General features: G+C 40.1%; 1 pseudogene; it reads left to right on the top strand.

Annotated features, from left to right (window-relative positions):
* The first annotated feature begins 20,038 nt into the window (after nt 1–20,038).
* On the top strand, nt 20,039–20,157 carry LOC120607795 (uncharacterized; annotated as a pseudogene).
* The last annotated feature ends 299 nt before the right edge of the window (nt 20,158–20,456 follow it).

Raw genomic sequence — 20,456 nt, forward strand, 5'->3', positions numbered from 1 at the left:
TGACACCAAATTGTATGTGAAGAAACGCACACACATATCAGTTATATCAAGGTGTTAACGGAGTTGTTCTCTGTATTTGTGGCATTCTGAGCAATTTTTACTTTCCAATTCATCCTTTTTGTTATTTTCAAAATTTTCTACACTATATATACATAAACATATTGGTAAAAGTAGTGTTTTTAAGATGGAAAACCCCATCGACAAAGTTAAATGTGAAACAGAATGCCAAAGAAAGATTTTGCAATATACCTGAGTCTTAAAGATACTATCGTTAATTTATAAAAAACTCATAAAAAGATAAAAAGCAAAAGATAAACAGTCCCATAGAAAAGTGGGTAAAATATAGTGTGGTGATTAGCTTTCCACCAAATTCCACTCTCCCTGACTGCAGTTCTGACTTCATGCTGGGTGGGCCTTCACAGCCACACTGCATTTCCCAGCATCCCTAGGAAGCAGGTATGGTCTTCAACTCTCTTTATCAGAGTGATGGAAATGGAGTGCACCAATTTTATACCCGATCCTAAAACCCCCTGGGGTAGTTTATAAAGCAGTAGAACCCCATTTCCAACCTTAACATACACAGGTTGCACCGCTATCTGAAAGGAGAGCATCCCTATGAAACTTTTTATAAACTAAAACGGCGTAAAGCAAAGGGTATCCCCCAGCTTTCTGAAAGCTTGTGTTATGTCACTTTGCTTTTACAAAAGACCTACATTGGTACCTGTTTTCAATGACCAAAAGAAACCCAAATAGGATTTTTGCTTTTACAAGAAAAGCTGTTACTATATTAATGCAGGTCTTTGTAAAAGCAAGGCGGTGTAATGGAAATTTTCAGAAAGCTGGAGAAACCTAGATTGAGCCATTAATAGGAGCTCTACACTTCGTAGACATGATCTCATTTAATCCTACCAACAAACCCATGAAACAGATTACAAGAAAAACCTCAATTTTTTTAACTTCCTATGTAGGGAGAAACCCAGTTCCTCCCTACTATGCTTTTCTTTCCTGTGTTTCTCCTGTGTGTCTCCTGTACTTTCACACTACAGATGCTCCTTGACTTACTAACAGATTACGTCCTGATAAAGCCACCATGAACTGAAAATATCGTAAGTCAAAATGTATTTAAAGCACCTACCCTACCAAACACCACAGCTTAGCCTAGCCTACCTTAAACGTGATCAGAACACTGACATCAGCTTACAGTTGGGCTAAATCATTTCACTGCTGCTGCCCGGTATCATGAGAAAGTATCACATTGCATATCGCCAGCACAGGAAAAGATCAAAATTCAAGTTTCTACTGAATTCAAATTCCTTTTATACCATGTAAAGTTGAAAATCATAAGTCAGAAAACACCTGTACCATCACACAGAGAGCACTCACACTTCTGACACTTCTGGTCACCAAATGTGGGCGAGAGGGAAGTTTCCCCACACCAAGCAATTCTCTGCGACACTAGCTGCATGTCCTACAATTTGACTCAGTTCTGATACTATCTACCTGGAGGTAGAATTAGATACCACAGGTTAAGGTTCAGTACTATGGGCCTACCACTCATCCTGCTTCAGATGCCAGTTGCAAGCTCAGGTTATTACCTGTGCTTCTGACTGACTTGCTAAAGATTGCAGGTTCCAATGACATCCTCCAACTCAGGATGCCAATCATATGTCCAAGCTGTTACCTGTACTTATGACCAACTGGCTGTATCTCAGAGGTTCCCATGACCCCTTCTTTGAGTTTAATTAATTTGCTAGAGAGGCTCACAGAACTCAGAGAAATATTTACTTATGTTTACCAGTTTATTAAAAGATATGATAAAAGCTACAGATGAACATCCAGATGGCAGAGATGTGTAAAACAAGGTATGTGGGAAGGGGCTCTAGCTTTCATGACCTGTCCAAGTGAACTACTTTCCCAGCACCTCCACATGTTCACATACCTGGAAACTCTCCGAACCCTATACTTTTGGAGTTTTATGGAGGCCTCATCACATAGGCATGATCGATTATAAACTCTATTTTCAGTCCTTTTCCTTTCTCAAGAGCATAGTGAGTGGTTGTGGGGGAGGGGGTGAAAATTCCAAGCTTCTAAGCATGGCTTGGTCTGTCTGGTGACCAGTCCTCATCCAGGAGCCCACCTAGAGTTTCCTCATCAGGACAAAAGACACTCCTATCACCCAGCAAATTAGAAGTGTTTCAGGAGCCCTGTGTCAGAAATAGGGTCGCAGACCAAATATTAGAACAAAAGTTGCTCCTAGTGCTCTTACCACCCAGGAAACTATGGAAGTTTCAGGAGCCTTGTGTCAGGTACAGGGGACAGAGATCAATATATATTTCCTATATCTCACAGGTATTATTTTACTCCTCACTTTAGAGATAAGAAAACTGAGGCTAGACACAGTTTACCCTGTGTCATGTGGTATATGTCCATATAGAAATGGCCTGAAAAGTTATACACTAAAACATTATAGTGGTTGTTTCTGAATGTTCAGTTGTAAATATTTATGTATGTATGTTTTCCTCAACAAACATACATTATTTGTATAATTTTAAATGGAAAAGAGTTTTAAATGACAATAATTCATTAGAATTTTTTCACAGCTTAAGATACTAGCCAAAGAACTTTCAGAGGAGTATATAAATTATTTTTTCTTTTTGTGTGTGTGCATTCTATACACATATGCACACACACACGCACACACACACATACAAATTTTACTACCAATATTATACCCAAATCTGAAAGCTTCAGAAGGAGATCAGAGAGCTAATAATTACTGGGACTTCAAATTCCACCCTGACCCTCCTGTGAGACTCTCTGATTCACCATCATGTTACAATGAGGTTGGCCCACTGACCTGCGTCATCAAGTTCATAGCAGATATGCTGGCATTAGAACATTATAAACCAGGAGTAGGCATCCTTTTTCTGTAAAAAGCCAGATAGTAAATAGTTTAGGCTTTCGGGTCATACAATCTGTTATAACTACCCACCTGGGTGTAGCTGTGCCTCAATCAAACTCTATTTCTAAAAATAGGCATCTGACATATGAGCCATGGTTGGCCAAGCCCCATTAATACAGACCCTTGCTACTCAAAGTGTGGTCTCTGCACCAACAGCATCCGAATCACTTGAAAGCCTGTCAGAAATGCAGAATCTCAGGCCTATTTCTAGACTTACTGATTTGGAATCTATATTTTAGCAAGCTGCCCTGGTGATTTGCACCACATTCAAGTGTGAGAAGCTCTGCGATAGAAGCTGATTCTCAAGTGTGGCTGCTCACTGGTATCATCCGAGGAATTCTTTTTTTTTTTTTTTTTAAAGTACCAATGCCAGAGATTCTGATTTATTTGGTACAGGATAGAATCCAAGACTTGAATATTAAAAAGCCCCCAGGTGATTCTAATGTGAATTTATAAACATGATCGTCTGAGCATTCCTAATTGTGACTCAATAACAAAGAACACTGCTCATGAGAAGAATAAAACATTCAGCAGTCCTGGCTCAAGTATTGCAGGAGAAATGCCTGTTTCTTTCCACCTTGGCAGGGAGGCGGCCTCCGCCCCAACCCTGGGAATGACACCTGTGAGGACCCCTACCAAAAAGGCAAGCTACCACTTGCTGATTCATGTTGTCTCAGGCCAATTCCCATGTGGCTATCATAGACTTGGCTGCTGAGTATGCTTATCCCTGGGAGCTGCGCCCAGCCACACACAGAGTGAGAACCCAGTCACCATGATTTAGCTCCTGAAACCATGGAAATACTTAGATGTCGCTAACTTAAGGGTGGAAGTCCAGAAGAATCCCATGATGAGGAAGTCTAACCCTATTTATAAAAAGATCAAACGTGAAGATGCAGTCCTTCTTCACAGACAAAAGGCTGTATTGTCCAATTGAAAACAACAGGCATAAACTGGGGCTGCTATGGACAAAGCAGACATGTAGTTACTCATGCTACTCCATCACTCTGCCCTTTGACAGAATAATTAGATTGGTGCATGCCTTTGTTAGGTCAGGACAAAGCACATATAGCTTCTGTGAGGCCTTCAGAAGGTGTTTCAGAATGCATTTCTCTTACAGGCCACTGCAGTCCAATTTCAACACATCTGTTGTGCCATACAAAAATTACTCTACCTTTTTTCTCTACAACTTGTTTCTAAGAGCTCTCAGCCATGTCAAGCTACTGTCTCCTGGAGGATAAGGAAGCCCAGGAAATTGGTTACAACACAAGACCCCTGTTGCAAGCTTCCCAGGATATATTTGTACTGATGTGGAGCCACTTAGATGTGTAAAATGTCCTTTTTTGTGTTTACAAATTCTGTGGCCCAGATTGCCTCACATTGTGAAAAGTGCTGAGGAAATACCCTTAAAGAATGATTTTTCTATAGGCTGTGTGCTTTGCTGTAGGAAGATAAAATAGCTTAGCCCTCAGGACAAGCTGGAAATATGAACCATTTACCGGCAGGAGAATGTTTACTGGGTTAAAGAGCAGGGTACAACTAAACAACCAGAGAAATGCTCATGAGATATCCCCAGTTTAGGAATGCTTCCTCAAAGAAATACTTTTTTGGGATCATGAATAAAACTGGGAAATTAAAGCATAAGTTTTATCCACTTATTGGCTTTATGACCTTGATTGCAATGCCAGATCTCACTAAGCCTCAATTTCTCAACTGTAAAGTTAGAATAATAATGGAATATGCATCTTGTAAAGAAGATAACGTACACAGGGCTCTGTTAGCACAGTGTAAGGACTTGATAGCTATTATGACTACATCATTTAACTACTTCCTTATGATAAATCCCTCCAAATGCATACAACCTGCCTCATGCCTTCCTGGAGGTGCTGTCTGTTCTCCAAGGACCCAGCCTCCACATGCCAGGAGGAACAAGAACCCACAGAAATCCTATATGATGGGCCTCTATGTCTGATCTTCTACCTTGTACTTAGCGCTTTAAGTCCCTTCTAAGTTACAGACCAGCATTCAATTCCCTGAGTCCAGCCCTCCCCTGAATATCCTCAGAAAGCTCAAAATCCACATGTGCCAAATTGTAATCATGACTTTTTCCTTCCCAACCTGCTTCTTCTCCCTTCGGTCCCTGTCAAAGATTAGTACTCCTGGCTTCCTATCCCCCTGGCAGGAAACCTAAACGTTGCTTCACCTCTTCCCTTACCCTGGCCCTCACCTAAACGTTGCTTCCCTCTTCCTTACCTAACGTTGCTACCTCTTCCCTTACCCTGGCCCTCACCTATAGGTGCGCAATCTCTCCAGGTCTTACCATGCCATGCCCTGCTCTGTTTCCTCCTACAGCCCCCAGCCTATTTGGCGCCCTAGTAGCAGGTGATGTAGGGCTCTGCACCCCACTCTATGGCCTTCAACACTGACTGTGGTGTCCGAGTGTGAAAGCCCAGCTCCATTCTCTGGAGCTGAGACTGAACAGCATCTCCACGTCAAATCATCCTGAAGGATGGGGCTGAAGCTCTTTTTAACAGGACTTTTGCCTAAGATCGCAGCACTTGGAGGCCTGCCTCCTTCCCCCACTCTCTCACAGGTCCCTTTGAGATCACTTACTTAATAGACCTCTTGCTTATGAATCCTTGTTTCAGGGTCTGCTTCTGGGGCACTCAACCTTAGGAAGCCCTCAGTACTGCTGGTATGACCTATCTCAGCAGCCTCCTAGCTGCTCTCCTAATTGCAAATATCTCTTCACTGCAATCCTTTTACCCACTGTCCACAGCAAAGAAGATATTTGATAATTCCCCTATTACAAACAAACCAAGGTTCAAATTCTCTGGAATGATGCATGCTGAAGTATTCAAGGGTGAGCTATTACAGTGGCTATAACCTACACTCAATATGCCAATAATTGTTGAATCTAGGTGTTCTTCATGCTATTCCTTCAGCTCTCTGGTATATTTGTAAATTAATAAAAAGGGAGCAGGAGGTAGAGTTAAAAAGCCACTACATTAATCATTAGGGAAATGCAAATCAAAACCGCAAAGATACCACCTTATACCCATCAGGATGGCCATTATTTAACAAACAAACAAAAACCAGAAAATAACAAAATTTGATTAGAATTTGGAAAAATAGAACCCTCGTGCACTGCTGGTAAGAATGTAAAACAGTGCAGCTACTGAGAAAAACAGTTTGATGCTTTCTCAAAAAATTATGCATAATGGAATTACCATATGATCCAGCAAGTCCAATTCTGGGTATATATCCAAAAGGGTTGAAAGCAAGGTGTCGAGCAGATATTCATACACCTATGTTCATAGTAGCATTATTCACAGTAGCTAAAACATGGAAGCAACCCACATGTTCATTGATGAATGGATAAACAAAATGTAGTATAAACATACAATGGAATGTGATTCAGCCTAAAAAGGAAAAAAATTCTGAGACATGCTATAACATGGATGAGTCTTGAGGACATTATGCTAAGTTAATTAAATCAGTCACAAAGTGGCAAATACTGTACGATTCCACTGATATGAGGTACCTAGAACAGTCAGATTCATAAAGGCAGAAAGTAGAATGGTGGTTGTCAATGGCTGAGGGAGGTGGGTAAGGAGGAATTAGAGTTTTAGTTTTAGTTTTACAAGGTGAAGAGTTCTGGAGATGAATATGATGGTTGCATAACAATATGAATATATTTAATACTGTACATTTAAAAATGATTAAGATAATAAATTTTACATATGTATTTTATCACAATAAAAAAATTAGAAATACAGTTTCTAATATGCCGTGCAAACCCCTTCTGAGTTGTTCCCAGCCCTACTACTTAGTCTTGTTCCCACTCTTTCTTACCCATCTCACACACCAAGAATATTCTGTAATGTACCCTTTACTTTCCCCGCTCTGGGAAAACTCACCCTCTCTGAAAGTCTCTTCCTTCCATTTCTTACCTGCTGATCTCACCCATGTTCCCAGACTCGTTTAAATGATCTACTCAAGGAAACTTCTTACCCTGTCACCTACCCCTGGGCTTCAGCTACACAGAACTATGTTGTCTCTTTTCTCACCATGCTGCCATTACTTCCAGGGTGTGGCCACAACCTTGGCCTATAGTAGGCACTCAGGGCCTGCTGTATGAGTGAGAAGTCCCCTTCCGGCTTACTTATGCAAGCAGGTAGGGCATGTTTGTTGTTTTTGCATCTTCTATTCCTGTTCAGAGCTTCTGGATCATTTCACTTACTCAGCAAACATCTTTCAAATGGAAGTGGTTAGGGAGTGATGGGATTGTGAGGCCTGATTAACAGTCAGGGCTGAAATTTCCCACCATGTTCCGATAAGACCATAGAAATTGTTAAAACACAACAATGCTTTCAGACTGGTTGTCAATTAGTCATGGGCCCTGCCCCCTAGTGCCCTCTCTATGCCTTGGCTTCCCTTTTTTCTCTCTCAGTATGCCTAGATCTCTCTATGAACCAACATCTAAAGGCTAACCCCTGGCACGGAAGAGAGCCTCAATGACCCCATCAAATGCCCAATCTGTTCCTTTGGTGCCCATGCTTTGAATGTTGTTACATATTCTGTGATAAAAGTTCCATTTGTGTTGATCATTTCAGGTAAGCAAAAAGAGCAGAAAGTAATTACTGCCAGGAAATAAATCACGGGTTCAGAATGTGCTGGCCAGTGCCTCTCAGGGCCCTTTCACTATGATTCAGCTCTGGACCCCTGGCAGATAAATTTCAGATGCTCAAGCATTCCTACAAGAAGGATAAGACAGCCCTGGCAAGAAGCAAAAAGTGGGCGACAGCCTCCTGGACACAAAAGTGCTCTCTGACAATGAGGGATGAATCACACATGGCTTTGGAAAGCTTTCTGCCAAACGCCCACCTAGGACGGCTCTGACAAGTGCCGTCTGGAATCAGAGCAACCGAGCATTGGAGGGAGCTTGCCGGCCTGGCCAAAGGGCCGACAGTTGTCCCGTCTGAGCTGACCTAGCAGAGCGGCAGCTATATCACATGCAACATTTTTTCACGTAGTACCAAAGTGGGGGTATTTTTTTTCCCCAGCAGCACAAAAGTGATGCATACTTAGCATTCTAAAAAGGAGATCACTGAAGATTACCTTCAAATGCATACACTTTGAGTAACTTCAGGCTGGTTCGGACATGCAGGATTTGAAGCAGAGAACAGTAAATGTAGTTTACAGGATTAATTAAAACACGAATCAATGCAATTTGTCAGATACTGAGGTATTGCTTTTCATGCTAATTTTTACACAGCAGAGGCAACTGGGGGCTGGGAACCACTGCTAGGGTGAGAGGAATAACATCATATTTAGTGATCAATGCCATATTCCCTAGGAGGATGTGTTCCTCAGCCTTATATTGATCACCCAAATCTCAGCTCATTTAGCAAGATAGGACTGCTGTCATAGCTGTGGAGAGATAAAGTATCCTTGGATGAATGAGAAATAAGCCACCTACACACACATAAACACTCAAGCTATGAGAGGTTCATGCCTTAATGTTGCAAAAAAATAATAAATTAATGCAAATGCGATTTCAAAAGTAGACACAGATTTCAGTTATGAGTAAGAGAATAAAAGTTGAAATTACCTCACTGCAGCATGAAATGGGTTAATGTAAATACATCCTGCTCTTCTGGTAAAGACAGGGCTGTATTTTCATCCCAAGCAGGCGGCCTCAGGTGAGATGAGCTTATGTGCTGGCATGCGTGCAGTCTATCAGCACTTAGCTATGCGTGTAGTTACACATCTTTGCTGATTTCATTGAATTTTGTTTTCTTGGAAGGAACTTCAAGCTGCTGCACGAAAATTACATATCAGTAGTGGGAAAAGGAAACAAACAGAAAAAGCAGCTTTCTTGACTAGCTTTCAAGAGTGGAGCTCTGAAAACTGTTTCTTCCTGTGGGGGTCTGAAAACTGTTTCTTCTTCCTTGATGGTAATCATCACTTATTGACTATTTATTTGGAGGAGAAAAGAGTTAATAAACAAAGAAAACTCTCTCCTGAATTGTGCTGTTGAATAAAACAGCACATGGGGAGAAGCAGAATGCCATTGAAAGGACAGGCCCAGAGTATTTGCTGCCTTCCCATCCACCACCCTGCAGGCCCCTGGAAAGAAGCTTCAACCAGCAGCTGCTTCAGTGCCTAGCAGCATCTCGGAGGATGAGAGACCCTGGTGAAAGTGTGATTCCGTAGGCTTGGCTCAGGTTCCCAGGAGGCTGGCCCAGACCCCAGAGAAAACTCCGCCATCAGGGACCCACAGTGGGGGAGCTATTTCACAAGCAGCTCTATACTGTCCTCTGGGGCACTTTGGCAGCTCTTCATTTTCTCCTCAGAATTTCATGGGCTGTCAGACTCCTCATTATAAGCTTTGTCTGCATTCAAGGGACAGTGTGCTTTTGCCTGGGACTCAGAGCTGGCCAGGATGAGAGGCTAGAGAGCTTGGGGCACGCTGCTCTGGGGTATGTATGCTGGGTGTGTATGTGTGTGTGTATGCATGCACATGCACGTGTGTGTTGGGGGCATACGTAAGGAAACTGTGCCATCTCCTGCCTCCACCCAAACATTTCTTCCTTCTGTTCCTCTCTCTTAGACAATATTTTAACTAATGTATTGAGTTTCAAGTCCCCGTAAACAAAAGAGTTCAGCACCTCAAACTCAGCCGAGGGACAGATGAGCCTCTCCCCAGTCTCCTCCCATGCTCCTGCCTCTGTCCCAGGTCCCAACACAATGGGAGAGCAAAGCTCACAGCCACTCCTGGGTTATCCTCTTCCAGGTCCCCATGCCTAGTTAGTGCCAAATGCTAATATCAGTCTATTTTCTATATTCTCTATCCCAGCCCCTCTCTACTGTTTCCACTGGAACTGAGTCAAAAGCCTCTTACCTGCTCTGCTTGCCCCCAGCAAGAGACTGTCCCCCACAATGCTTCCTATACACACTAAAAACTGTCCCCCAATGAAGCCTCCTATGCATCACTACCAGGTATCCATCAGGACAGATTTGCTCCTGTCACATATGCCCCTAACATACACGTGCATGTGCATGCATACACACACACCCAACACACACACAGACACACATAGACACACAGACACACTCAGCAAACTCAGTACATACACACCACATACCCAATACATACACACACCCTCCCCACATACATGTTTACAAACTTCTATCAGCTCTTCATAAGATTAAGAATAATACTTCTAAACAATGCTCATTATGGCCAAGCCTCCCACTGTTAGCTCCGACCTACTTATCTAGCCTTTTCTCCTACTAGCCCCCTGCTCCGAAAGTGACACACTTAAGGACTATTCGAAATAACTTCATTACTTGTAGTGAAAAGTTTTCAGTCCAATATTTTGTGGTTATTTATCTGTTCTGTAGAAAATAACAAAAGTCATTCATACATATAGACACATGAAAACTATAATATATATTTATATCTATACATGGAGAAGGAAAAATTGTTCAAGTGTCGGCTTTTCGCCATTCTAAATTTGGGAGTGGAGTCAGAGGTGAAATTCTGTAAAATTTAAAAGCTAATCCACCAGCTCACCTTTGGTATTCCTATCACAGCTCTTAGCACATTGGGGCATAATTCCTGATTTACTTATTTGTCCCTGACTGGATGGAGATTCCTCAGAGACAGGGTCTTTTAATCTTTACCTGTGTATTCTCAGTGGTCAGTACAGAGCCAGCTCTCAGAAACAAGTGTGAGCAGGACTTTGATCCCCTACAATCTACACTGAAACAAGATCTGGGAAGCACTTCTGTATTAGGGGGATGGGGAGGCACGCAAGAGTAATGCTCAGTGAAATGGTCTGAGCTTCCAAAGGCCTGTACTTGCAAATAGCTCCTAAAAGCAACTTGCAGTTATGTTTCAAAGAAAAAATCTTTCAGGCAAACTTTTTTGGAGGGGTATGTATGATTTTCTTAAGCAAGTCCATGCCAGTGTGGACTCTGCCTTTCCCTGCCTTGAAGACAAAGAGGCAGGGAAAGGCCTAGGGAAAGATGGCCAAGCTCCTGTGATGGGATTTTAGGTCTCAGACCTCATTGCTACCAAATATCATCCCATACTAAGCTTGCCATAGTGTCTAATTTATCCCTTTGGATTGCAGCTGTGGTTCTCAATCCAGGCTGCACATTAGAATCACCTAGGTTTCCAGTTCCCCAAGTGATTCTAATGTCCAACCTTGGCTGAGAATCATGGCTGCAATCCAGTGGAATCTAAAAAACAAAATAAATAAACAAAACAGAAACAGACTCATAGATACAAAGAACAAACTGATGATTGTCAGATGGAGGACTAGGTAAAAAAGGTGAAGGAATTAAGAAGCACAAATTTGTAGTTACAAAATAGTCACTGGGATGTAAAATACAGCATAGGAAATATAATCAATAATATTTTAATAACTATACATGGTGCCAGATGGGTATTAGACTTATCGGAAAGATCACTTCATAAATTAGATAAATGTCTAACCACTATGCTGTACACTGAAACTAATATAATCTTGAATCACCTGGGGAGCTCAGTCCTGGCAATCAAAACTTTCAGCAAAGGTTCTGGTTTAATGGTCTGGGGTGAGCCTGGGCATCAGTTTCGAGAGGATGCCCAGATGTTTCTGATACGCAATCAGGACTGAGAATCCTTGCTAACCCCAAGAGTCAGAGCTTCGCTTGTCAGTTCCCAACCAGTATTAGTCAAAGTGTTCCAAGACAGTTCATGTCATTGAAGGTGCTAATGGCACTTGTTTCTATTTCCACTTTCAAATAATAAATAAAATAACTATTCTGAGATCTCCCCCTTAACAACCTAACAGCTTGCATCTCTAAGTATTCAGGGAGTGAGCCCACATGGTGGTATGTGAAGGAGTGTCAGATTTTGTAACTCAGTTTGTTGAGTACAGCTAGCCATGCTGGTGCTTCCGACAGCCACCAGATTTTACATTATTCTTCATCTTAGTTTTGCATTGTTTAATTCACGCCCATAATAGACCATTGGTTAAATAAACAAGGCATTTGGAGTACTGACATTTAAATACAAGTTTATGAAGAAAATAACATAATCATTCATCAAATAAGCCTCACAAATTTTACTAGTTACATTCATTGAATTGAAATTCTTAAAGGACATCTTAGCCTTCAGTGTCTCAAAATCACTGTCCTGAAGAGAAAATATAGGGAATAGTTTCTTTTCTATTTATTGAAAATAAAACTTAACAAAAGAAACATCCTCTCTCTACCATTTTAAAACAAAAAATGAAAATTATAAAACTATTAATTTAAGTTCATGGTTTATTTTTGATTCTCTAAACATGGCTAAGTTTCAAGCTTCATTTTAATATCTGTCGTTGTCCAAACCAAGCACAATATAACAGGTCACTTTAAGATTGGTTTGTCAACAATTTGTGATTTTTTTAATACAAAATTAAGTGTGTTAAATAGCACAAACCACTCATTAAGCGAGAAGTAAAAATGCCTCTTATAAATTAAGATCATTGCTAATCTCACATTAGAAATACTTTATCATATCTTTCGAGATTATGTTGATCCGAAATTAAATACTAAAAATAACTTTTGTTCAACCTCATATAAACATAATACAATCATTTTTTTAATTTTGAAAGATTTTTTCAGATTATGAAAGGTGCATGTGTCAAAAACTTTGGGGAGATGGCATCTTTCTCCTAACTTGATTATCAGAATCACAGAGAGACTTGTTAAAGAGACCTCCGGTTTCCCCGAGATCCCTGAATCAGAATGTCCAGAAGGTGCTGGGGCACCTCTATTTTTAACAAGCACTCTAGATGATTCTGATGATGAGCCTGGTATGAGAAACACCGGTCTTTGTCAGAAAGCAGTTTCCTGAGGCAAAAAGAAGCCAGGAAAGCAGGTTTGGCAGCTGGCAAAAGAACACGCCGGAGGCCAGATCTGAGCATGATCCTAACCTGGAAGATCTTAGAAAGCCAGAGCAAAGGCAGGAAGACACTAAAGGGATGGATCGAGGATTAGGCAAGCATTAAAGCTGTGCGGTGTTACAAGCCAGTGACCCAATCACTTGTCTCAGATCTGTCTCCTACCATGTGACCTAGGGAAAGTCACTTGCCTCAGGTTCTCATCTGTATAAAAATAATTTTTTAAAACATCAACCTCCTAGGATTGTGGTAAGGATTAAAAGACACCATGTAGGCAAAGCATTTGGCCCCAAAGCAGCTAAAAGTACTTAGAGAACCCAAAGAAAGGCTGGGAATGACCTTGAAGAAATATTTTGACTCTGCCTTTGACCTGTTTCAGTGAAATTATCATTATATTTTTTGAAACTTTATATAACTTGGCTGTTGTCCTATTATTTTCCAGATGGACAATTTATTCATAAATCCCACCTATCTGGGACCGCATGCCTTTTCACTCAGCTGTCACTTTAATAAGCACTCTCTCCAAGCCTGGAAATTATTCTTTGGGGTGAGCAAGTCAGAGCATTTTGGTGAAAGGAGCTAAACAATGCTCTGTTTTGAACATAGTTCTGCAAGATTCTCTAGGTGAAGACGATGTTCTGGAGAAAGAGTGTTTTATAACGCCAACCTCTATTGAGCAAGCAAAGAAGCCAGGCTGGGGGTTGGGAGTACACATGCTGAGATCTTTGATTTAATTCTCACCACAAAGCATTCTTTTACTTAACATCTTTAAGGGATGAAGATGTAATTGTTAGCCAGGTTTACAAACTGGAGGTACAGTTCTAAAGACCGTAGAATAATTCCCTGAAAGCATAAAAGCTGGTAATGAGATTAGAGGCTCAACTCTCAGACATCACACAGAAAAAAATATATATTTCAGAAAGCTGGAGATGGACTCCCAGTGCGGACAAAAATATGTTTTGCAGATATGGTGCATCTATATTATTCAGAGAAGTGATGAAAAATAGAAAGAAAGTTATCTTGAGACCTCTTTTTCCTTAAAGAAAAGATATGGTGGGTTCAGAAGTGCCCCCCTGAGAGGATGCCTCCTCCCTGGGCCCCTACGGGCTCTGTAGAATATGGATGGGTAGCTCTGGGAAGGCATATGCAAATGATCCCATGCCTGGCTGCCTAAGATACAATCAGGACTGCAGTGAAAAGGAAGGAAAAGAATGAAATGATTATTTTCTTCTCTGTCCCTTGTGGTTAGGCATGGTTACTCTCAATCTATTGTTAGAGTTGACTGTGTTTTCATATCTCTACCTTGCTTTCAGACACAATGCTCTTAACTGCTGGAAATCATTAGCATATTTCAGCAAAAATTCCTACAGCAGATATATGCCACATGATGATAATTCTTTTCATCAGAAGAATGAAATTGGAAGTTTGGGACATTTCTGTTCATAAAGTTACATATCCATTGCTTCTCTCTTTGATGATTTTTTCCCATTAGTCCATAGTCCATATAGGCTAACTAAATCAAGGACAAGAAATATGTACATGAATTATATAAAGAGAACGTGAGATATTTGCTATGACAAATTTAATGCGTTGTTTTAAATTTACTAGAAAAATCCAAAACAGGGGTCTCTCAAGATATAAACTCAATCTGTGAGTTCATTACCATGGAGAAAGTGTCCCTTAAAATGAGTGAGAAAATTGGTGCAGAAATAAATGGTCCAACGTCTAAGCATGTAGGAGAACAACAACAACAACTTTATTTTCCACGTAGCATTCTATGAAAGGTATAGCTAGCATGGCTACCTCGTAAACATGAAACGGCTCTATAAAGAGCTCACATTGATTACAGTCAGGGATGTGGCAAAAATTGCTTACATTATCCTACAAATTTCTTCTACTTTGAAAATTGAACCTTGTGGAATTAAAAATTGACATGAGCTTATCAGAGGTACCAGATGATCAACTTCTAGAATATCATCTTTACTTTACCTCAGTTCCAAACAGCCAGTAATTCATGAGCTCTTAGGCTAACAAATCTAAATTTTAAAAAGATAAATGAAAACCCTGACACCTGGTTACTTCTCAAGGCCCAAAGGGACTTTTTATCTTTTATAAAGAAGCAGCCAAAAGTACAGAATTCTCTGCTCATATTGGTATGGTATTATTCTCACTTGATTTACTATCTTAGCAATAAAAAGCTGTTGAATGAATGACTGGTGTGAGAGTGGAAATGTGGGAAAAAAGGAACTTTTACAGGGAGGGAAAATGATGTTGATAAATGAAATTGAAAAGGTGAAAAAATTTTACACATATAAAAACATAACTGGTTAATTGGGTAAATAGTCACAGGTTTTGCACCTGAATTTAAAAGCAACACACTGCGGGGGAGGGAGAGAATGGAACCCTTCTCTCAAGATCACCAATAAAGTCACAGAAGCATTTCAGAGTTTCATTTCCTTAGGAAGTGTGCTCATGCATACCACGTTGTCATAGAGACTTTTAAAAAATGTTTTCTGGCCATTTTGTTGTTCCACTGAAGAACCTGGGAGACCCCCAAGTCCTGGATTAAGAGTTGATATGAAAGACCCCACCCACTTTTACCTTCCTCCTGCCCTGAATTAAACGAAGTCTGTTATTCCTCTCTTTGTCATAAGAGTTCCCGAAAGTACCTTTTGCTTGAAAACACTGACTACTCCCCGCACCTAGGAGCCAATTCAGAGGAACAGTCCAGCTATTAAGGAATAAACCTTGTAGGAAGAAGAAGATGGGCAGGCAGTGAGAAGACAGTGCAAGCTTCCTATACAATGAAGTATCTCATTTAAGATACAGTAGTCCCCCTTATCCGTGGTTTCTCTTTCCATAGTTTCAGTTTCCTGGGGTCTACTTCAGTCCAAAAATATTAAATGAAAAATTGCAGAAATAAACAATTCATAGGTTTTAAGTCTGTTCATATCTCACTGTTGCCACTGTTCTGTGTATCAGGATGAAATCTCAAATTGCCTTGCTCTAACCTGCCCGAGACTGAGTAGTGTGATGAGATCTTGCATTATCCTGCTCTGTCCTGCCCAGGACGTGAACCATCCCTTTGTCCAGCATCTCCATGGCTACATACTCTCCCCAGCCATTAGTCACTTAGTAACTTTCTTGGTTATCAGGTCAACTGTTGCAGTATTGAGGACTTTTGTTCAAGTACTCCTTATTTTACTAACTAATGGCCCCAAAGTGCAAAAGTAGTGATGCTGGCAATTCGGATATGCCAAAGAGAAGCGTAAAGTGTTTCCTTTAAGTGCTTTCTTTAAGGTGAGTATAGTATAATAAGTTATTGAGAGAGAGAGAGAGAGAGAGGGAGGGAGAGAGAACATTCACTTAACTTCTATTACAGTATATTGTTATAATGGTTCTATTTTATTATTAGTTATTGTTGACAATATTTTACTGTGCCTTATTAATAAATTAAACTTCGGCATAGATATGTATGTATAAGAAAAAACATGGTACAGCAGGTCCTCGAATGGTGTTGTTTTGTTCAACATTGTTTCATTATAACGTTGAAGAGAAAAAAAAAATCAGTTCCAGTGGGGGACACAGTCTGTGTGGAGTGTGCACTCTCCCCCATGTCTGTGTGGGTTTTTGAGGGGGACTCCAGTTTCTTTCCGCATCCAAGAGATGTGTACATGAGGTGAACTGGTGTGTCTACATTGTCCCATATGAGTGTGGATGTGTGTGTGAGTAGCCCTGAGATAGAAGGGCATCCTGTCCAGAGTGAGACAGGACCTTGCACCCTAAGCTGCCAGGATGGGCTTAGCCCCCCATGACCATGAATTTAAATAAGCAGGTTGGAAAATAATGATCTTATTGGTTTTTATTAATCTTTCTTAAAAGTATGTATAGCTCACATTTATTTCAATGTTTCATATTAAAAGTATTTTTGGTCTTTAGTTAGAAGTTTGGTGATATTTTTGTGAGAAATATGCTGTAGGAATTTAACTCTTATTTATAGCAATCAGCCTATGGTAAGATTGGTCTCATCATATGTCATTTTGCTTAAAGTCAGAGTTCCCAAGAACCTATGGACAACATTAGGTGAGGATTTACTGTATGTATAGCGTTCGGTACTATCTGCAGTCTCAAGCATCCATTGGGGATCTTAGTCATATCTCTCTTGGATAACAGGGGACAACTGTAATTTAAGATATGTACAAATATTTTTACCTACCTTATTAAATTACATATTTGTATGTAATAGTTAAACGATGTGAGAAATGCCCTAAATAATATGCTCAGATTTGTTTTCCCCGAATCCTATGATTTGCACAGGGTATTCCCAGATTCAGTGTCAGTTCCCCTGACCAAATACCCTTCCTCATTTCTTACAGCTCATGAGGTAAAATGAACAGCCAAAAAAATAAGGAAATGGAATCATTCAGCAATGCTTGGTTTTTATCCAATATCCTTAGCTATTAATTTCATTTTTTATTCATTGTTTGGAAGCCATTCAAACCCTTTTTGGAATGAAATAGGCACAATAAATAGTTGAACAGTCTGTAGTTGCGTTCTAGGAAGAATTACATTTCTTCTAACATGGGACTTAAAATCACTGAAATTAATTGGAAAACACTCTCTTCCATTTTCTTTCAATTTGAAAAATACTATGTGTCAAAACCTGTTTCCCTGAAAGTGACCAAAAGCACCAAAATTAATCACTGAGAACTACTATCATTGAATATAAAATTACCTAAAGGCCTCTGAAGATTAGACAATGCTTAAAAACCCATGACCAGGGTGTGATCATGAGTGTGAAATATGTGGATATCATGCGAGTTTTGGCTGTTTGCCCAAAGCATACCCACACATTCAAGTCAGGTACACCAGCTATCTGGGAGAGGCTGCCTTTAAGTAAAAGCATCTTACAATGTGGTCTGAGAAGGGGCTGTGTGGGCCTGTCACAGCAGCTTCTTTTGTGTTAAGGCTGTCTTTCAAATGCAATGGACTAGCAAACCAAGGAAACAATCTCCCTTACTGTCAGACTGGGATCTGCTGATGCTGAACTTGGAGTGGAATTTTAGAAGTATAATCAAAATCAAAGGAGATACCAGTCTACTGAACTTTAAAATAGGTTATTAACAAAAGCAAAATCTGCCAGAATAGTCTGCAATTGCCCAGCTTCTAAACTATAGCTGTAGCTCAAAGTCAGTCATCAGAACTAGTACTGGTTTTTTAGAATATATATATATATATATTTTTTTCCAGAATATTGCATCTCATATACATATAGGTGGTGGTGGAAAGAGAGTCCCTCAATCATAAACTTTCCATACATATACACTCCCCTCACTCAGAGGTTTAATAGAAGCATCATAAGCAATTGCAATTTTTTAAACATTTAAGTAAGGAAGTAGCAAACATTCTAGTTATTCTCAGCTCCATCTCAATCACCAGTGCAAATTGGATGTTTTTGGAAAGCAGTGCTTTCTCTATCTCTTTAAAAAAGTTTTTATTTATTGTTTCAATCTTATGACTTCTGCTCTGGACTAACTAAGGCCAGGTTATTTTGACTGTTTGAGTTAAAGAGCCCTAGGGAAAAGGAACTTCAATTATTTTCCTGTCTGGATAAGTGTCAGAACAATTCATCATAAGAACTAATACAAATATATTTATTTCTACATATTTACTTCTATAAACATCAATTCCTTGAACCCCCTGGCATTTGTGCTGTTGCCTTGAGCTTCTTTTCTGGTTTTGGCTCACTAAACCCTTTATGTCTGGGCAGAATTTAAGCCCCATTGATGAAGTAGTCGCAGTCATGTGACAACGTACAGCAGAAATTTAACAATTAGCTGAACTATTTGGGGTGTGCAGACAAGCAAGTTAAGTAATTTGGGCTGCTACTTGGAAATAAATATTCAAACCAACTAGGGAGAAGAAGAGTTGGGTAAAATTAGAGGCTTTTATTCATTAATTTGGCCATAACCTGCATTGAACAAAACTGGGGGTGAAAATATAAATATACATGAGAGCCAAAAAGGAAACCAGGTTGTAATTATTTGCTTTAGAAAAGAGAGTCAACTAGGACTCTAATTTAAAGTTCTCTTGACTTGTAGTAATATCTCTTCAAACATTATCTTGTGGTAAACTTTTCCTCATTTCTTCTTTTCCACAAGAAGAACTAGAACTGTTGTGTCAAGATGCCAAAGAGAAATAAACAGGGGTTTCCCATTCCAAAATGATGTTCTTGAGATTCCAAGAAGAAAGCCACACTGGGAAAGGAAGAACCTAAGCCACCTGGGGGGTATGATAGGGAACATGTGGCAGAGGTGCTTTGCTGTAGGAAGATAGAGGAGTTGCTCTTCTCGTCCTCTCTGGGCCAGCACCCTCATGGACACCTGCTTGCACACAGCCTGTGGACAAGATGCCCAGCTCTCCAACCACCTGCATCATATTTCCTCCCTTGAGCAGGCAGAACTATGTAATTCCCTCCAAACATAGAGCTGCTCTTTGCTGTTCAGCAATACCGTTGGGGTCAAATCCAAACCCCTGTATGTAGGTGAAGTTGAGTGGAAAAATACACCCTCAGTTCAAATGAGCAGGAGCTCATTCTACTCAAATGGACAGAAATTTAGTCAATCCACGTCTTTTCAGAAGCATAACCTTGATATTCTTAACCAAGAATTCTTAACTCAGGCTAAGTGGCTGATGATGTGATTAGACTGAGGGTGCACAAGACATTGGTCATATAGATATCAAATGAAGTAAACATCAACCCAAATCTCCCCCAACAATTTCTTGAATGAATGTAAAGTACCTCAATCTCTTTTTCATTCACTCATAAATTAAAATGTTTACTGGGTGCCAATCTAGAGTCTCTTTGTTATGTGGTACAAGTACATTCAGGACAGTATCTTTACCCTCAGGAGCGTTAATAATCTTACAATCAACATTCAGTACAGTTAAATTATCATTAAAGTCCTTTTGAGCTAGCATATGAATTGATTCTATTAAAGCTTAATTGACTATCTAACTTGGGGGAATTGGGGTATAACATGCAATATTTTGGACTTAATTGGTTGGGGCTTGTGTCCCATGATAACAGTGATGTGCAACAAGCCTGGCATCTCAGGACTAAGGAGCCTTTAAAAATGGCTGTCATACCCCCCTGAACAAGCCTGATCCTGTCTGACCTCGGAAGCTAAGCAGAGTCAGGCCTGGTTAGTACTTGGATGGGAAACCACCTAGGAAGACCAGGTGCTGTAGGCATAAAAAATAAAAATAAAAAAAGGGATCATAAGCTGACAAGGTCCTTGCAATCTGTGAGGTCAACCAAGAGTTACTTCACCTAAAAAAAAAAAAAGGCTGTCACCACATTCTTTATCATCTCATGTCTAACTCTACAAATTACCCACAAAATGCAGTACCAATTGATTTTGCTTTTTCCTTGACTTTTAATTCAGTGAATAGTAACCAGTTTGGGACTAATTTTAATGTGCTTGATAACAATCCTTAGCCACTGTTGCTTATACAGAATGTGAGAATATCAACAGAAATAATGGTTTCTC

Source organism: Pteropus medius, unplaced genomic scaffold, assembly GCF_902729225.1.
Source record: "Pteropus medius unplaced genomic scaffold, Ma_sr-lr_union100, whole genome shotgun sequence".
Taxonomy (NCBI): Eukaryota; Metazoa; Chordata; class Mammalia; order Chiroptera; family Pteropodidae; genus Pteropus; species Pteropus medius.